This window comes from Rhinolophus hipposideros (assembly GCF_964194185.1).
Source record: "Rhinolophus hipposideros genome assembly, chromosome: 2".
Classification (NCBI taxonomy): domain Eukaryota; kingdom Metazoa; phylum Chordata; class Mammalia; order Chiroptera; family Rhinolophidae; genus Rhinolophus; species Rhinolophus hipposideros.
This window is the reverse complement of record NC_138048.1, coordinates 41,231,344-41,247,641: the sequence shown is the minus strand read 5'-3', so window position 1 is coordinate 41,247,641 and position 16,298 is coordinate 41,231,344. Positions and strand designations below refer to the sequence as shown.

Here is a 16,298-nt window from a genome sequence, read left to right as displayed (position 1 = left end):
CAGATTTCACAAGTTGACCATGCACTTGTGTCGCTGCCATTCATTTTTGAAAGCTTCTAAAAAGAAAACGCCAGCGTGGAGCCTCGTTGGCCCCGCGCGCCTCTGGGGGCCGGGGCACAGCGCCACGCCTGCACCCGCCTGGCACCAGGGAGCGCCGGCCGCCGGGAGGTCGGGAGAAGAGGGTGCACGCTCCGCCCGCGCTCGCACCCCAGCCGGCTCGGCAAGCGGGGGGCCCCACGAAGCGGGCACGCTTTGCGCAGCCCCCCATCCAGCGGCAGGGGGGTGGGGGGTGGGGCAGAGCCCCGAGCCGCCCCCGCAGCCCCGGCCGCAGCAGTCCCCTCTCCTGGTCCTGCATCGCCTGACGTAGGAAACAAGGGAAGTCATGAAATGAAACTGGGGATGCAAGCAAGGGACTTCTAAGTCATGCAGATAGACTTTCTGAGCCGCCGCAGGGTCTGAAGCGTGTGCGTAAAAATCAGCTTCGCTCGCGCCTTGTGAAGAATGGAGTTGGCCTGGAGGAAGGGAGAGCAGTTGCACTTGCCCACCATATTTTATCATCGGTAAAGGCACCGCCAGCAGGCGCCAGCGAGCCCGAAAATTGGACTGGTGCGATTATTTGATGTCCTCTTCTTAGTATAGTTGGTAAACGAACGTCGAGTGGGCAAAAGCTGATGAAAAATCCATGACTGGGGTGTGGGCCTCGGTAAGGAATGAGGATGAAATTAATGCTGGACCTACTCACACTGTACAATTTCATGGAGGTGCCCTTAGCGTTACTTTTAGGCTCTGACTGCTAGGGTCTTACTCATCTACAGCTCAGATGCCGAGATGCAAGAGTTGAAGAAAATTGCCAGACTGTGTCTAGCGCCAGAATTTAGAAGCAACGTCAAAGGCCTGTTTCATCATCGCTTTGAAACTGCTGTACAAGCGTAAGATGCGGTTCCTGTTTAACGTGACACTTTTTCTCAATACAAGGGCAGCGTCCTCCGGACGTACACAGGCTCACGTAATTTCTGATACGCCATGCCCTGTGTGCACCTTCTGGAAGTTACCTGGTCTAGCCCTGAGATTTGGGACATCTCCAAACCTGGTTATGGAAGTAGTCGGGAATCTTTGACGACCAGTGGCTGGAGGACACCTGTTTCAGGAGGGGAGGCGTTAAGAAATATGAAGCGAAACCAGGAAACGGGAGTTCTGACCACGGTTGCAGGGCTGCAAACCCATCATGGAGTTAGGAGAGCCTCTGGTCCCCATTCCATCAGCCAGGGCTCTGCGCCTCCTGGACACAGGTCCCCAGGAACCTAAACCTGAGGTTCCAGCGTCCACCCCCCAGGGCCACATACTGTCTTCCCCCAGCTGCGAGGCCCCCAGGACATTTCGGAACACATTTGTCTCTGTTCGCAGAAATCTGTGCTTCGTTGCAAACGAAGGATGACAGACAACCACAGGCTACACATTCGAGTAGTGTCAGGTCGGCAACGATCTTCCAACGAAGGGCAGTCGGAGACCTCTGGATGCTCTTCTTTCTTCTCCACCCCTTGTTACAGAGGCATCATCCCGCCTTTCTGCCCTCTAGGCTAAGAGGAGCCCTTGAAAGCCCTCCGTGCCCGCTTCCTTTTCAGTTTTTCCACTTACAAATTACTACTCAAAAACGTGGAAAGCATAACAGAGAGCAGGATACAAAGAAGTTTTTTAACACCTCCTTGTCTGTGTTCTCAAGGCGTCCCCTTTAAGACACCAGGCCCACCTCTTTCTCATTCACCTACTGGCTTTCCTTCCTGCCCATCACTCTACCTTTAAGAATATTTCCTGTTCCTTCAACCCAACTTGCACACCTCCGCCCCCCGGCCCTCTTCATTGGACCGCCCGAGGTCCGTTCACTCTTCCGTTTTCTCAACACCTCCTCCCGCCCCCTAGCCTAGCGCAAAGGCGTCCCTGTTTCTGATTGGCTAGTATGGCAGCCTCCCCGGGGCTGGATTGGTGAGCTGAGTGGCAGGGGCGGGAGCGAGAGCACCCAGGGTAGGCTGTTCGCCTGCCGAGCGGCTGCCGCGGGAGGGGCGGGGAGGGGCGGGGGGAGGGGGGCTGGGAAAGTTGAGGCCGCGCTGCCGCCGGGTCTCCGGCCTTGAGGGCTCGGGCTCGCAGCAGCGGCGGTGGCCGCAGGAAGAGGCGGCAGGGGCGGGGGGAGAGGAGGGCCTGGGCCCGCGCTCCCCCAGCCCCAGAGGAGCAGGCGGCGGCCGCGGAGGGAGAGATTCGCCTGGGCGGTCGGACACCCCTGCCGTACCCGCCCGGGATCATGACCCAGGCGGGGGTCGCCGCTGCCGCCGCCGCCGCCGCCGCCGCGGCCGAGACCGCGCAGCCCGCGGGTGAGTGACTGCGGGAGGGGGCCGCTGACAGCCGGAGCGGGGGGCGGGGGCCGGGGCTGCGGGGGCGGCTCCGGGGGGCGGCTCCGGGCTCTGCTCCACCCACCCCCTCCTGGCTCCTGGAGGCGAGGGCTGCGCGAAGTGTGCCTCCTTCGTGGGGACCCGAGCCTGCGGAGCCTGCGGGGTGCGAGCGCGGGCGGGTGGTCACCCTCTTCTCCGCGACCTCCGCCGTGCGGCTCCTCCCGGTGCCGGGCCCTGGGGGGCCTCGTGACGCCCCGAGGCGCGCGGGTGCAGGAGGAGCTGGGCGCCCAGGTTCGCTCCGGCCGGCCTTTGCCCGCCTCCGCCACCTCTTCCTGCCGTCTTCGTCCCCTCTCCTTTTCGTGTGCGTTTGCCTCGGACCCGCTGGTCAGACTCACGTGACTCGCGTTTACACCCTCACCTCTCGGTCGGAGGGTTAGGCTTGCGTGTTGTTCAGAAGCCTCTTCCTTTTCCTTTCTGCATGGGAGCTGTGGAGGCGAATGGCCAACTCTGGGAACCCAGTTCCGTATTTCAGAGGGAATATTTCTGGACTCTTGTTCACGGTTCACGTTTTGATTGCGGGGTTCTCCCATGCTCGTTGCCCCCTTCCCCAGTTACCCTCCACGGCAGCACTGGGTACGGTCCTTTGAATTTATTAACTTCATCTGGAAATAGGAGATGCCATAAACCTATGTGTGGAATCCTAGCTATAGGCTTCCAACTTATGTTCTGATATGTTTTTTACCATTAAGGAGATACTGCGACCTGACACCCCAACAGAACAAGACAGTTGTGGCTAACTTAAGTTTGCCGTAAAGAAGACGGTTGTTTACCTATAAGCAAAGTACAGATTTTTTTGAATAAACCCTTCATGAGTAACATGAAACTTAAAGCATATTCATAACTATGCTTTTTCTTAAAAAAAAAAAAAAAGAAAAGAAATCCTGTGTTTTGAGGAATCAACAGGCTGTCATACTCTCCAATCACCTTGATGATTTTTTTCTCCTACACAGAACACTTGTTTAATACAGTACAGAGTTGCTCTATGGGACGTATTTGTTGTTTTTCTTTATTTGTGAAGTACTCTGAAAGTATTTGTTGCAAAATGCTTCGTAATCATTGCACTTCTGAAACCAAGAACAGTATAATATAATGTCTCCAGGTACTACCAGAATGAATACTTAATCTCACATTTTGCTCTAGTCTAAGCAATATGACTTTTGTATATACATAGGTATTATGTTCTCTACATTTAAAAGAGGAATTTTATAAAATCCAGACATGGATATACCCTAGAACATTCCTTAATATAAAAGCACTTCATTGCAGGGATCTAAGGGCAGCATAGGACTGAACTAATTATCTTCTAAGTTACTTGTCTGCAGGACATCGTGGAAATAAAATTCAGAAGTTGCAGACTGTGCGGTCAGTGAAACAGTCATGTAAGAGAAATCGATAGGTTATTTTCCTATTTTCAGAGTTTAGCATCGTCAACAAGGGAAAAGAAACACTAAAACTGAGAATGTTTAACTCAGGTTAGAAGATAAGCCTCACTGGGTAATCGTCTCAAAATTGTTGCTTATAAACTGGGATTGAAATCAAGCGTGAGTCTTAACCATATCTGTCATGCCTTACTTCCTATTCTCTAGCCCAGTGGTTCTCAATCCAGACTATACATTAGTATAGTCTGTGTTTTTACATTTTAATGCCCCCCCCCAGAGTTTCTCTTATTTTGAATATGGAGGTCAGCCATGGATACATATTTTTAGAGCTCCCCAAGTGTTTCAACTCAGCAGTCAGGGCTGAGAACTATTATGAGTCTAGAACAATGTCCAATTTGCCACTTGTGTTCCAGGCTCTCCTAAATTAGGCTTTCACTCAGGTGTCCCACTTTTCCCCACTGCTTCCCAACATGAATCTTCCGACCTCCTCATGGTCCCACACATGCAGTTCAGATCCCTGTTTTTATTAATGACATTGGTCTTTCTCAGCATATCGATGCCACTCCCTGTGCTCCGTCTCCCCAGCAATAGTTCTCTCTGCTTTTATGACGGTTTTCCTGACAGCTCTCTAGCTGTCAGTGATTGGCTTCCTTTGAACACCGATGCTACCTATTGTTCAAAAGACTCCCTTTCTGCTTCTGCCAGTGTGGTTTAACTTCTTTTGTGTATCTGTTTCATTCTCAAATTTAATGAAAAAGAGTATTTTATTTTGGGTCCTTCTACAGTGGTTTGCTTTGAGTTGGATTGGTTTGCTTTGGAGCTCCGCTGACTCTAATTGTAACAGTAGTTTCAGATTTGATTCCATCTCAGATGTTTCGGTCTTGGTAGCTTCCTCACAACTTAACTCACGTTGAATTTATATATGGATGTCAGTTCCTTCCATATATTTTCCTGATTTCTTCAGTAGGTTGACTATTTTCTGTGGCCCCATAACAGCTTGTACTTATTTCTGTGTTGACACTAATCACATTGCCATAAATAAGTATGTGTTTATCCACCTTCTCCATCATACTGCTACCCACAGAGCATCCATGTGGAGCAACTCCAGGAGGAACGATTCATGTCATATTCTTAAATACCATTGCAGCATGGCAGAGCTAGAACCTCACCAACATAGGAACTGTGTTCTCTTCATCTTTGATTCCTGGGACCTAACATAGCACTTGTCATTAGTAGGCACTTAAATGTTGTATGAATATACAACTGTTGTGTTATATATAATGCAAAGATAACCATATACATCTTTAAGATAGATTGATTTGGCATTAATTGACTTTGCTATTAAATATTCTTATGTCCTGTACTCCTATTATGGATTTGTTAAGGGTTAGTGGAATTTAAGTAAATATGGTTGTGACAGACCCCTTAAACATGTCTTTGCAATATGCACGGAATATACTATATCTTGAGTCTTTTACTCTGAGCTCTAGAGATTGACTCTTGTTATCCATAAAATATTTGTGGAACTCACGCTAAGAGAAAAGCTGTTAACTGCCCAATTCAATAATTTTTCTTCTCTCACTAAATTTTCCATATGGGTACAATTGTACTACTGCAGAAAAGGCCGGATCTTTTAATTAGATCAGTAGGACTTGATAAATTGCTCCTATTAATGTGCAAATACTGCGTTTTTAATTCAGTTCATCAAGTATTTGTTGACTGCTTACCATGTACCCAACATTCTTAGGTTCTAAAGAGAGTACAGGACTAGGACTAGTAAATGATGTGAACTGCGCTCTTAAGAAATTTTTAGACTTATTGGGAGGATTGTGGGACACCATATCAAATAATTAAGGAACTGAACACAATATTTCTTAGATGCTAACTTAAGCATAAGTTCCCAAAGTCTATGATGCAATGGTTAATACCATGGAAAATGAAGAAAGACCAGGCATTCTTTCAGTAGACATTTATTATTCGCATATTTAGTACTAAGTGTTGAGGAAACAAGTATGAAATCTGTGGTTTCTACCATTTAGAAGCTTACAGTCTAGTGGGGAAAACCAATAAGCATATAGAGTATATTTTATATTAAGACATTGTAGAATATTATGTCAGGATATTTGGGGCTAACCTCTAGGGAATCAGAGAAAGTTTCAAAGAAGATAATTAGGAGTTCCCAGTTAGAAAGTTGATACGAGCATTTCAGGAGCATTTCAGACAAAGTAACAGATACAAAGCCATGGAAATGAGAGAGGGAATTCCTTGGTCGAGGAGCCGCAAGTAGATTGGTACCAAAGTAGAAAGTGGTATGTTAAAGAGCATGAACTCTGGAATCAGATACATGTGGTTTCCAAACTTTTATTCCTGAGAAGCCTGAGCTTTTGCAGAGCTTGCCTGTGTACGTAGGGTGGCAGTCGTGTTGGCATCTTCACTGCCAGTACAAAGAGGTGCCCCAGGATCCTCCCAATTCCCATCTTTGCTTCTTGTAACTTCCCTTTTGTCTATTGCCTGGTTGCATGAGGAGCTGCAGATAGTCTTACCTTCCAATTAATGAAGCCATTATTAGGTCTCCTGGCAAAAGCATTCCCCCCTTAGCTGCTATAATTGCTCACGCAGAAGTCACAGTGAAGGGGGCAGGGAGAAGAAATTTGTAGTGTAGTGATGAGAGATACCAGTTCTATCTCTTCTTCACTTGCAGGACCAATTTCTCTTGTAAGCAACAGAAATTGCCTTTGGCTAACTTAAGCCTCAAAGGGTATTTATGGATAGATACTGGATAAGCTCACCAGAAGTGAAGGAAGATAGAATAATGAAGCCTTGGGATGGCCAGTGGACAGCAGCTTCTAGGATCACATGGGTCCATGAGGCTCACTCAGCCTCAGCCAGTTTTCAGTCTTATGCACAGAGTCTCATTGGTCAGCCTTGTGCCCACCCCTGACGTGAGCCTATGTTTTATGCTCCTATCAGACCTCAGGAATGAGGCAGAGATGTTCTCCAAAGGAAAAATGATGTGTTGCCAGAAAGCCAAAAACAAGGTAATTCCTACGGAGTTCATTGGATTTGGAAGTGTGGCGATCTTTGGGTGAGCTTGATGTAAGCAGTTTTAGGAATAAAAGCCAGGTAACAGTGAGGTGTAGAGTGAATGGGAAGTGACGTAGAAAGAACTGTGAGTATAAACTACTATTTCAAGGAGCCTGATGGCTGGGAGGAACACCTAGAAACTATAGCAAGGTGAGAAGAAAAGTGCTTTTTGCTTTTTAAATGGGAAAAAAATATAAGGATATATTTTAATTGAAAAGCACTAATAGGGAAGGAGGGATTAATAATATATAAAAGATATATTTTATAACAAGATTACTAAGAATCTGTGGGAAAGAGTTCAGACCAAAGGTAGAGGGTATAGGGTTAGCTAGAAGTATTAGGGAAGGTTTTAGAGGAAGATAGACTTGCACTGGGCTTTAAAGAGTTAATAGGATTTAGGTAAGGTAAAGTAGAAAGGTCATTTCAGTGAGAGAATAGCATAGATTTAGCAAAAAATGCAGTGGCTGATAAGGGCCACAGGGAAGAACCGATCTGAATTGAGGAGGAGGGAAGAGGGAAGAGTAGACCACGTGATTAGCTATATACCCCTGCTCTTAAGTATATTGTACTAGCTGGAAGTGAATGAATGAGACTGGCCAGTGAAGAAAGTAATGGGAGGTAGTGGCATGAAAGCTAGGACCCAAGAGTTTGAATTTGATGTAGTAGATGTTGGAAAACTACTGTAGATTCTGGAGCAGGAGGTACAGTGAACTGGACATTGGAATACAGTGAATTGGAAAAATTACTGAGACATTGGAATGTATAACCATTGAAGAATAAAGAGTGGGAGCAAAAAAGAGTATTAAGAACCAGACGTGTAAAACAGGGCCTAACCTATTATCGGTAGTAACAAACATGAGGAGAAAAAGATTGTGAAAGGAATTGATAGAATTTGGTGAGAAGACTGGAAGATTGCTTCTGGGTTTAGAGCCAGGTTAAAGTTTTGGTGTCATTGATAAAATGGAGAGATTGGAAGTAGGTCTTTTAAGAGGCAAGGCAGATTAATATGTTGCAAACATAACTTGTTAATTGGTTTTGAAATGAAATGTTCTGAAGAGAGCCTTTCCTAACCAAAGATTTGGAGCCAGGTCAGTATTGAAAGGTAGTTTTATTATAAAAACAATGACTTTTACACAGAAACAATTTGCAACTTTGTAAGTAGAAAGCATTGAGCTCTGGAAGTCAAAGACAAGGATTCATGTTAGCGAAAGACCGTGCATAATTGGAGAAAAGGAAGATAAGCAGGGGGAGAGTTTTTTAAGAAAAGGGAGAGATTGGCAGCCTCAAATCCTGCAGAGAAGAGAAGGAAGACAGAGGAGAGATTTTTGATTCGGTGAAAAATAGTCCTGACTTCTAAGAAAGCCCTTTAGGTTGGTAGGCACAGCCAGGAGGCAGACTGCTGTGGATGACAGGTGAGAAGTTTCACAGGAATTGCAGGAGAGAAACGGAATGATAGAAAAGGTAGTAAATTCTTGTTTACTATGAGGAAACTTTATATTTTGCAAGCAAAAGAGAAATGGTTATGGAAGAAATAAAGTGCTAAAGAAGAAAGAATCCAGTATAGAGTCCCTCTCCATAGATGGTGAAGTTAGCTGTATGTTCTGGTGGGCTGCAAGGATAGCTGTGTAGACAGGTCTGCTTTGATAAATGTAGGATCCAGTTATGGAACTCATACCAGAAAACGTCCATCTTCCCAGTCAATTAGGGGGTAAATGGAAGAAAGGCAGCTAACGTGTATTGAGCTCTAGCTATGTTCTAGACGCTGCTGATCCATTAAGTATATTATCATGTAAACTCATAACAGTCCTCTGAGGCGTGGCTGATAATCTCCCACTTTTAAATGTGAGGATGCCAGAACTTCAAGGAATACTTATGTGAAAACCAAATAGCTAGTAAATGTCAGCTGTGAGATTTGATCCTAGGTCTGATATCAAAGGCTATCCCCATTCCACTGTCCCATTCATTCATTAATATGAGACGAAGGCTATGTGGGGGCTTGAGAGGATCTGTATGAATGATTACAGTGGGTGTGCCTCAGATTCACTTTAGGAGCTTTAAAAAATTTCTGCACCCTACCCCAGTCATTCATTCTTTCATCAACATCCTTATTTATTACCCACTCTATTAGTCTGGGTTCTCCAGAGAAACAGAACCAATAGGGCATATATCACAAGATGAGCCTGGAGCAGCTTATAGGGCCAAAAAGTAAGAAAGTACTAAAAACAGAGGTGGGAGGGAGGTGTGGAGACATGTGTAAAGGACAAAGGAGTCAACCCAAAAGAGTGCCCAATGGCCAAAGCTGGAACAATTCAAACAGTGAAATCACCAAAGCATTAAATTTTGACCCCCAAAATAAAATAAATATTCATGAGTCCATACTGCTATAAATGATTGAGTAAATAAATAGAAGAGACAAATTTCCTTTAAGAATTTTAAATAAATACTGTATTTAGGTATTCCCTTTTCCAAGAGGTGGAGATTAATTCCTCTCCTTGAGTGTGCGCTAGACTTAGTACTCACTCCCAAAGAACAGAGTATGAAAAGGGAAAAATAGTGACATAGCAGTAATTTAGTGTTAACAGCAAATTTGAGGAAGAAAATTGGTGGGGAAGACTACCTTTTTTACAATTTAAAACCTTCAGTATAATCTGAGTTGTTTAATATAAGTATGTTTTATTTGTATAATGAGGAAAATCTAGTTAAGTAACAAAAAGAATAAGAAAATAGGAAACTAAGGATGTATCTTTATTAGTGTTGAAGAGCTGGGAAGAGTGTCATCTAAAGATCAGAAACATTAAGGAATTTATGAAAAATGCAAGGCATATGAGGTCAGATTGATGACAGAAACTTAGTGTATGGAGAAGTCTTCAACACAATACAGACTTAGTGGGGAAACACTACAAAAGTAAGTTTAACACAATTCTGGAAAACCCCAAAGCACAGAGACTTTGAAAAGTCAGTCCACTTGGGCTGCTATAACAAAATACCATAGACTTATTGGCTTATAAACAACAGAAATTTATTTCCCACAGTTCTGGAGGCTGGAAATCCAAATTAAGGTGCCAAGCATGGTTGGATTCTGGTGAAGGCCTTCTTTTGGGTTTGCAGATTGCCAACTTCTTGCTGTATCCTCAGATGATGGAAGGGGCAAGCAAGCTCTCTGGGCCCTTGTTTCTAAGGGCACTACTCCCATTCATGGAGGCTCTGCCCTCATTACGTAATCATCACCCAAAGGCCTCCCCTCCTAATACCATCACCTTGGGGATTAAGATTTCAACATATGAATTTTTTGGGACACAAACATTTGGACCATAGCAGTGGTCAAAAGCTAATTAATTACTAGACTACGGAACAACTGTTCCAAGACCATTTTGAATAGTTTGATTACAGTATTTACTCACAGAGTAAGTAGCTAGAACTTATTTATGTAAGTTGGGGGTTTCTCCATCACGGGCTTCAGGGCCAGAGAGAGAATCAGGGTTATATCTCAGAGAACTTCTAGTTGCCCCTGTGAATATGGAACTCCTTTCTGCAGGTACCCAGCTAGCTGCTCACCTCCATCCATGTGTGATGCTCTTCAGAGACCGAACTCATAGGCAGCACGAGCTTTCATGGCAGGGAGAGGACGGATTTTCACATATATTAAAGCAGTGGTTCCTAGTGGTGGATACACATGAAACTCACCCAGGAAGCTTTTTTAAAAAAGTGGTTTCTGCAGTGCATCAAGATTTGAGAACCACTGTGCTGGGGAAATCAACTTTAGCCACCAATTTGGTTAACCAAGACTCACTAAATATTTATGGAAAATACACAGGATGAAAGAGGTACACCAAGCTGAACACACAGAGGAATTGATCTTTGAAAAAACAAATAAAATGAAAACCACAATGAGATATCACCTCACCCCAGTCAGAATGGCTTTCATCAACAAGACAAATAGTAACAAGTGTTGGAGAGGTTGTGGAGAAAAAGGAACCCTCATACACTGTTGGTGGGAATGCAGACTGGTGCAGCCGCTATGGAAGGCAGTGTGGAGGTTCCTCAAGAAATTATGAATATAATTACCATATAACCCAGCAATTGCTCTCCTGGGTATCTACCCCAAAAATCTGAAAACATTTCTCTATAAAGACACGTGTACTCCAATGTTCATTGCAGCTTTGTTTACGGTGGCCAAGACATGGAAACAACCACAATATCCTTCGATAGATGAATGGATAAAGAAGTTGTGGTATATATACACAATGGAATACTATTCGGCATTAAGGAAAGATGATATAGGAGCATTTGTGACAACATGGATGGATCTTGAGAGTATAATGCTAAGTGAAATAAGTCAGACAGAAAAAGCAGAGAACCCTATGATTTCACTGATATGTGGTATATAAACCAAAAACAACAAAAGAAAAAGACAAACAAATGAGAAAGAAAAACTCAGATACAGACAATAATTTAGTGGTTACCAGAGGGTAAGGGGGTGGGGGGTGGGTGATGAGGGTAAGGGGGATCAAATATATGGTGATGGAAGGAGAACTGACTCTGGGTGGTGAACACACAATGGGATTTATAGATGATGTAATACAGAATTGTACACCTGAAATTATGTAAATTTACTAACAATTGTCACCCCAATAAATTTAATAAAAAAAAAGAAAGAAAAAACAAATAGAATGTAATAGCAAAATATAATATTTTTTGTTCAAAAATATCCATAAAGATTTGAGAGAACATAATTTCCATAAAATAGCAATGGGGTGCTATGAAAAAGAAATAAGAACAAGAAAGTTTTTGGAAATTAAAAACATTTTCTGAAAGAAAAACCTCAATAACAGGCTGAAAAGCAGCGTGGTTGTAATAAATGAATAACTGAATTAGAACATCAGACAACGGAGTTCTTCCAAAATATGGTACAAAAGGACAAAGAAGGAGATTATGAGCTGTTGAATGTGGAATATGGATCTAGGAGAAGAACTAACACTTTAGAACTAAAATTCTACACAATTTCAGTAAGTCTTTGGCAGAGGTGGGTGGTGGGCAGTTGATGGGTAAGAAATAGAGCATGTTAAAATGTTTGTAGTGGTGGAAGAGGAGACCATAGTTACTGTTTTTAATAGGAAGAAAATGTATTTAAATTTTAATATTAGTATATTTTAGGTTATCGATAAGCAATTCCTTTTCTCTCAGCTCTGTCCTTTCAGCTTTGCTTTTCCTTGTGTGTCAATTTCATTTTTTAGACTGTCTTCCTTCTTTTGCAAGATGCTGTAAGTTCAGTATTTGGAATTACAGGCTTTCTCTTTTTAAAATTGGGAAGAGAAAGAGCATAGCTACTACACCATCAAAGAAAAGTTCTGAGCTTTGCTATAATTGGACCAACCTGAGGCCAATCATTGTGTTCAAAAAAAAAAAAAAATCATTTGCCAAGATCTTCCAACGCTGCCACTGAAGCAGAAGATTTGAGTTGGGGAGGGGTACATGCCTAAGTGAAAACTGAGCAACTTCATGAAGTGGAGAGGAGAAAATATCAAACAAATGTCCACTATGTATGTTTCTTAAAATTAAGTAAATTCATGAATAGGATAGATATAAGGGGAAAAAGCTATTGAGGAAAATTAAGAGAAACAAAAAAATCAACCAAGGTAAAGTAAAAACTTTTTCAGGGAGGAGGGAGAGAGCAAAGGGGAATATGACCAAATGTAACAATAGTTACAATAAATCTGATGGGCTACGTTCTTACTTTTTAAATAAAGGCTCTTAAACTGAATAGAAATAAACCTCCAGGTTTCTGTTATTGCAGACAAATGTAAAAACAAAATAATGCAGAAAGGTTAAAATAAAATACACATATACACACTTTAGGTAAATATTGAATGAAAGAAAATGCATATTTGTTATCAGACAAAGTTTAATTCTAGACAAGAAACATTTTTTAAAATATTTATTAAAATCTATACCTAAGGAGCTACTAATAATATATACTCTTCTCAAATACTTATAGAACATTTAAAATATATCATGTAAGAGGGCTTCAAAGAAAAATCTCAAATTCTAAAAAATAAATATTATTTATTGCCAATTGTATTGCACGGAAATAGTTCACACAAAAAATTAACAAAATGGGAAACAAAAAATAAATATAACTACTTGGAAAGTTTTTTACTTCAACTCAGGTTGAAGAGCACACAAATGTTGAAATTACAAGGAAGAAAAAGTGAAGATAATAAAAACAAGCAAGTCACAAAAAAAGAAATATAAATGATTCATAGCATGTGAAAGTGTATTCAGCCTCACTAGCCATCAAGTTAATAAGTTATCTTTTATTGTCTTTTATTGACTGATAAAAATTGAAAAGATGTTGATTGTAGCCTTTGTCTCCCCATCACTGTTTTTAATAGCCAAATAATAATAATAATACGAAAAAGGAAAAGAGGAAAAAGGAGTATTTATCAATGGGGAACAGCTAAATAAATTATGGCTCATCCATTGCTATGTAATGTGATGCAATTTTAAATAAATTATTCTTTATTAAAAAGAATAAAGTAAGTTGATATGTACTTACCTGGAAAGATAATCATAATATATATTAAGTAAAAATAAAGCATGTTTCAGTGACATATATAGCATAATATCATTTCATAAAAAATTTATGTGCTTGTGGGCCGGCCCGGTGGCTCAAGTGGTTGGAGCTCCATGCTCCTAACTCCAAAGGCTGCCGGTTCAATTCCCACATGGGCCAGTGGGCTCTCAACCACAAGGTTGCCGGTTCGATCAAAAAAAAAAAAAATTTATGTGCTTGTAATGATAGATAATAGATAGATAGATAGATAGATAGATAGATAGATAGATAACTGTAGAAAGATCAAGAAAATTAATATCACATTGATTCCCAATTGGCATAGCACAGAATTGAGTAAGTGGTAGTGGGGACTTTAATTTTCCTCCTTAAATAAAAGAAATGTGGTTAGGGGTAATATTTACTTTTTTGTTATTCAGTTTAGTGTTCTTAAAATAATTTAAAGTTTAACTGAGACTATGTATTATTTAGAAATTAATGACTTGAAAATATTACATATCAAAATCTATGGGCTGTGGACAAAGTTGTACCTTGAGGAAATATTATCCTCTTAATGCATTTATTAGACAGATAAATTAATGCATATTTTGAAAGAGAAAAGGCATGCATGTGGCAAAAAATTAAAATTGTATACGAGGAGATACAGTCAGTCTTCCTTGTCCCCGTCCCCTATGTCCCCTCCTCAAAGGCAGTCCTTCCAGAGAAATTCTATTCCAAAGAATAGGTATTATGTACAAGTTTATAACTTTTTAAATTAAAAAAATATATAGTTTTATACACACACACACATTTTTATTCCCCCTAGCAAACAATAGCCTACCACAACAAAATACCACAGGGTGGTTTAAACAAACAAAAAATTTCCTTTCTCACAATTCTGGAGGTTAGAAGTCCAAGATCAGGGTCTCAACAGGTTTGGTGTCTTTTGAGGCCTGTCCTTGGCCTGTAGGTGGCTGCCTGCTCGCTGTGCCCACCCGTGGTCATCACTATGTCTGTGTGGTCAGTATTCAAATCTCCTTATGAGGACACCAGTCATTGGATTAGGGTCCACTCTAATGACCCCAGTTTAAATTAATTACCTTTTTACAGGCCCTATCTTCAAATACAGCCACATTCCAAAGTACTGTGAATTAGGACTTCAGCTAGGAATTTGGGGGAGACACCGTACAGCTCATAACACACGTATGTATGTGTATATATTTGACTATCAGTTCATATAACTATATTGTTGGTTATATTGGGGTCAGGCGCTTTGTTTTGTAGGGTTAGGCCTCCGGGTTGGGGGGGAAATCTGGCCGGGTTGCCTGGGAAGTCCGTCCCTAGCAGCTGTGATCGCTCAACCTTCTTTTGAGGGGCAGGCCTCTAACTACGGTGCCCAACGGAGACAGCTCCCATAAGAGGGGGATGGAGCTCCTAGCGGTGCCCGCAGGAAAAAACCGAATGTCTTTTTGCACATACATGAATATCATTGTAGGGTAAATTTCTAGGAGTTGTTGCATTAAAGAGGTGTGTATTTCTGTGGACCAGATGTGGGTCCACAGTATGTCAGGAGGGAGCTGATCTGGGCATTCTGCCTGAGGCCTTCCTGACAGAGCAAGGAAGCGTTGCTCAGCAGAAAGTCTGGAGCTGTGAGGACGGAGGCAGAAGTTGGGGGTTGGGGGTTGGGAGAGGCATTACCCACATAGAAGCCAATGTATTGAGAGATTTATTTCCAATAGACTGTTTTGTGACTAGAAATGACTAGTGGATTTTTATTATAGAATTGTGACCAATAAGGTCATGGGATGGGCCCTAAATTTTATCCAAAGAGCAGGATCTCCCTACAGAGATTTGAACTGGCCGTGGAAGGTATTTTATGCTATTTGTGTTTCATATGCCCTGCTCTTTCAGTGTAGCAGTTGCTAATGGATATAAGTAATTGCTTGGATATACATGGGGAAAATTTATGGAATTGATATCACAAGATGGGTACAAGCAGAGGGGCATGAGTACTTCATATACACCTGTGCCATTTACAATTTTGACAAAAACAGGGATTATTTTTGCAATTGAATTTTTTTTGCAATTGAATGATTTTTAAAATCTTTAAAGCATGGAGTTCTCTTTTAATTTACTTATGATATAATTTCTGAGCCAGAAGTATTTATAGTTTGCATGGACAAGAGCAAGGAAAAGGTCTGAAAAATGCCAACCTGTTTATGGTGGCCAGGCTGTGGTTGGTGCTTAAGTAACTTTTCCATTTAACTTTATGCATTTCTGTATTCTTAAAAATTATATTTAAAATAATACTGTACTGTATATTGGAAAGTTGCTAAGAGAGTAGATATTAAAAGTTGTCATCACAAGAAAAGAATTTATAACTGTGTGTGGTGACGGTTGTTAACTAGACTGACTGTGTTGATCATTTCACAGTAGGTACAAACATCGACTCATTATGTTGTACACCTGAAACTAATGTTGTAAGTCAGTTGTATCTCAAAAATAATTTTTTATACAAACAGCTTACTTGTGTAGTTTAAAAATAAAAATTGAAACTGTATTCAGAAAATTGTGCTTTTGGTTTATTTTTCTTGAGCTAGAGTTATATTCAACTTCATAGTGAAAGCTCTAGTAGCAGGATTTCATTATTTCCTGTTCTTCTATGTGTCAGAGTATCCCATGGTTGGCATTATGACCCTCCAGGACTGATTGTGCCAAGCATGCTGGTGATGTACTGACAGGAAGGAGCCAACAGACACTGGTAAAGGATGAAAGATTCCTTTGATGGCAAAAGAGATGAGAACTTCTGACAGAAGTTACACAAAACAAAAGACAACACAACAC

At 41.7% G+C, this 16,298-nt stretch overlaps 1 protein-coding gene across 1 annotated transcript in view; it reads left to right on the top strand.

Annotated features, from left to right (window-relative positions):
* Positions 1–2,118: 2,118 nt before the first annotated feature.
* Positions 2,119–16,298, top strand: part of USF3 (upstream transcription factor family member 3) — a 38,843-nt gene continuing 24,663 nt past the window's right edge. Inside the window, exon 1 of the mRNA XM_081026389.1 lies at positions 2,119–2,363. The gene's annotated coding sequence lies outside the window, so the exon portion shown is untranslated. The remainder of the gene's footprint in view (positions 2,364–16,298) is intronic.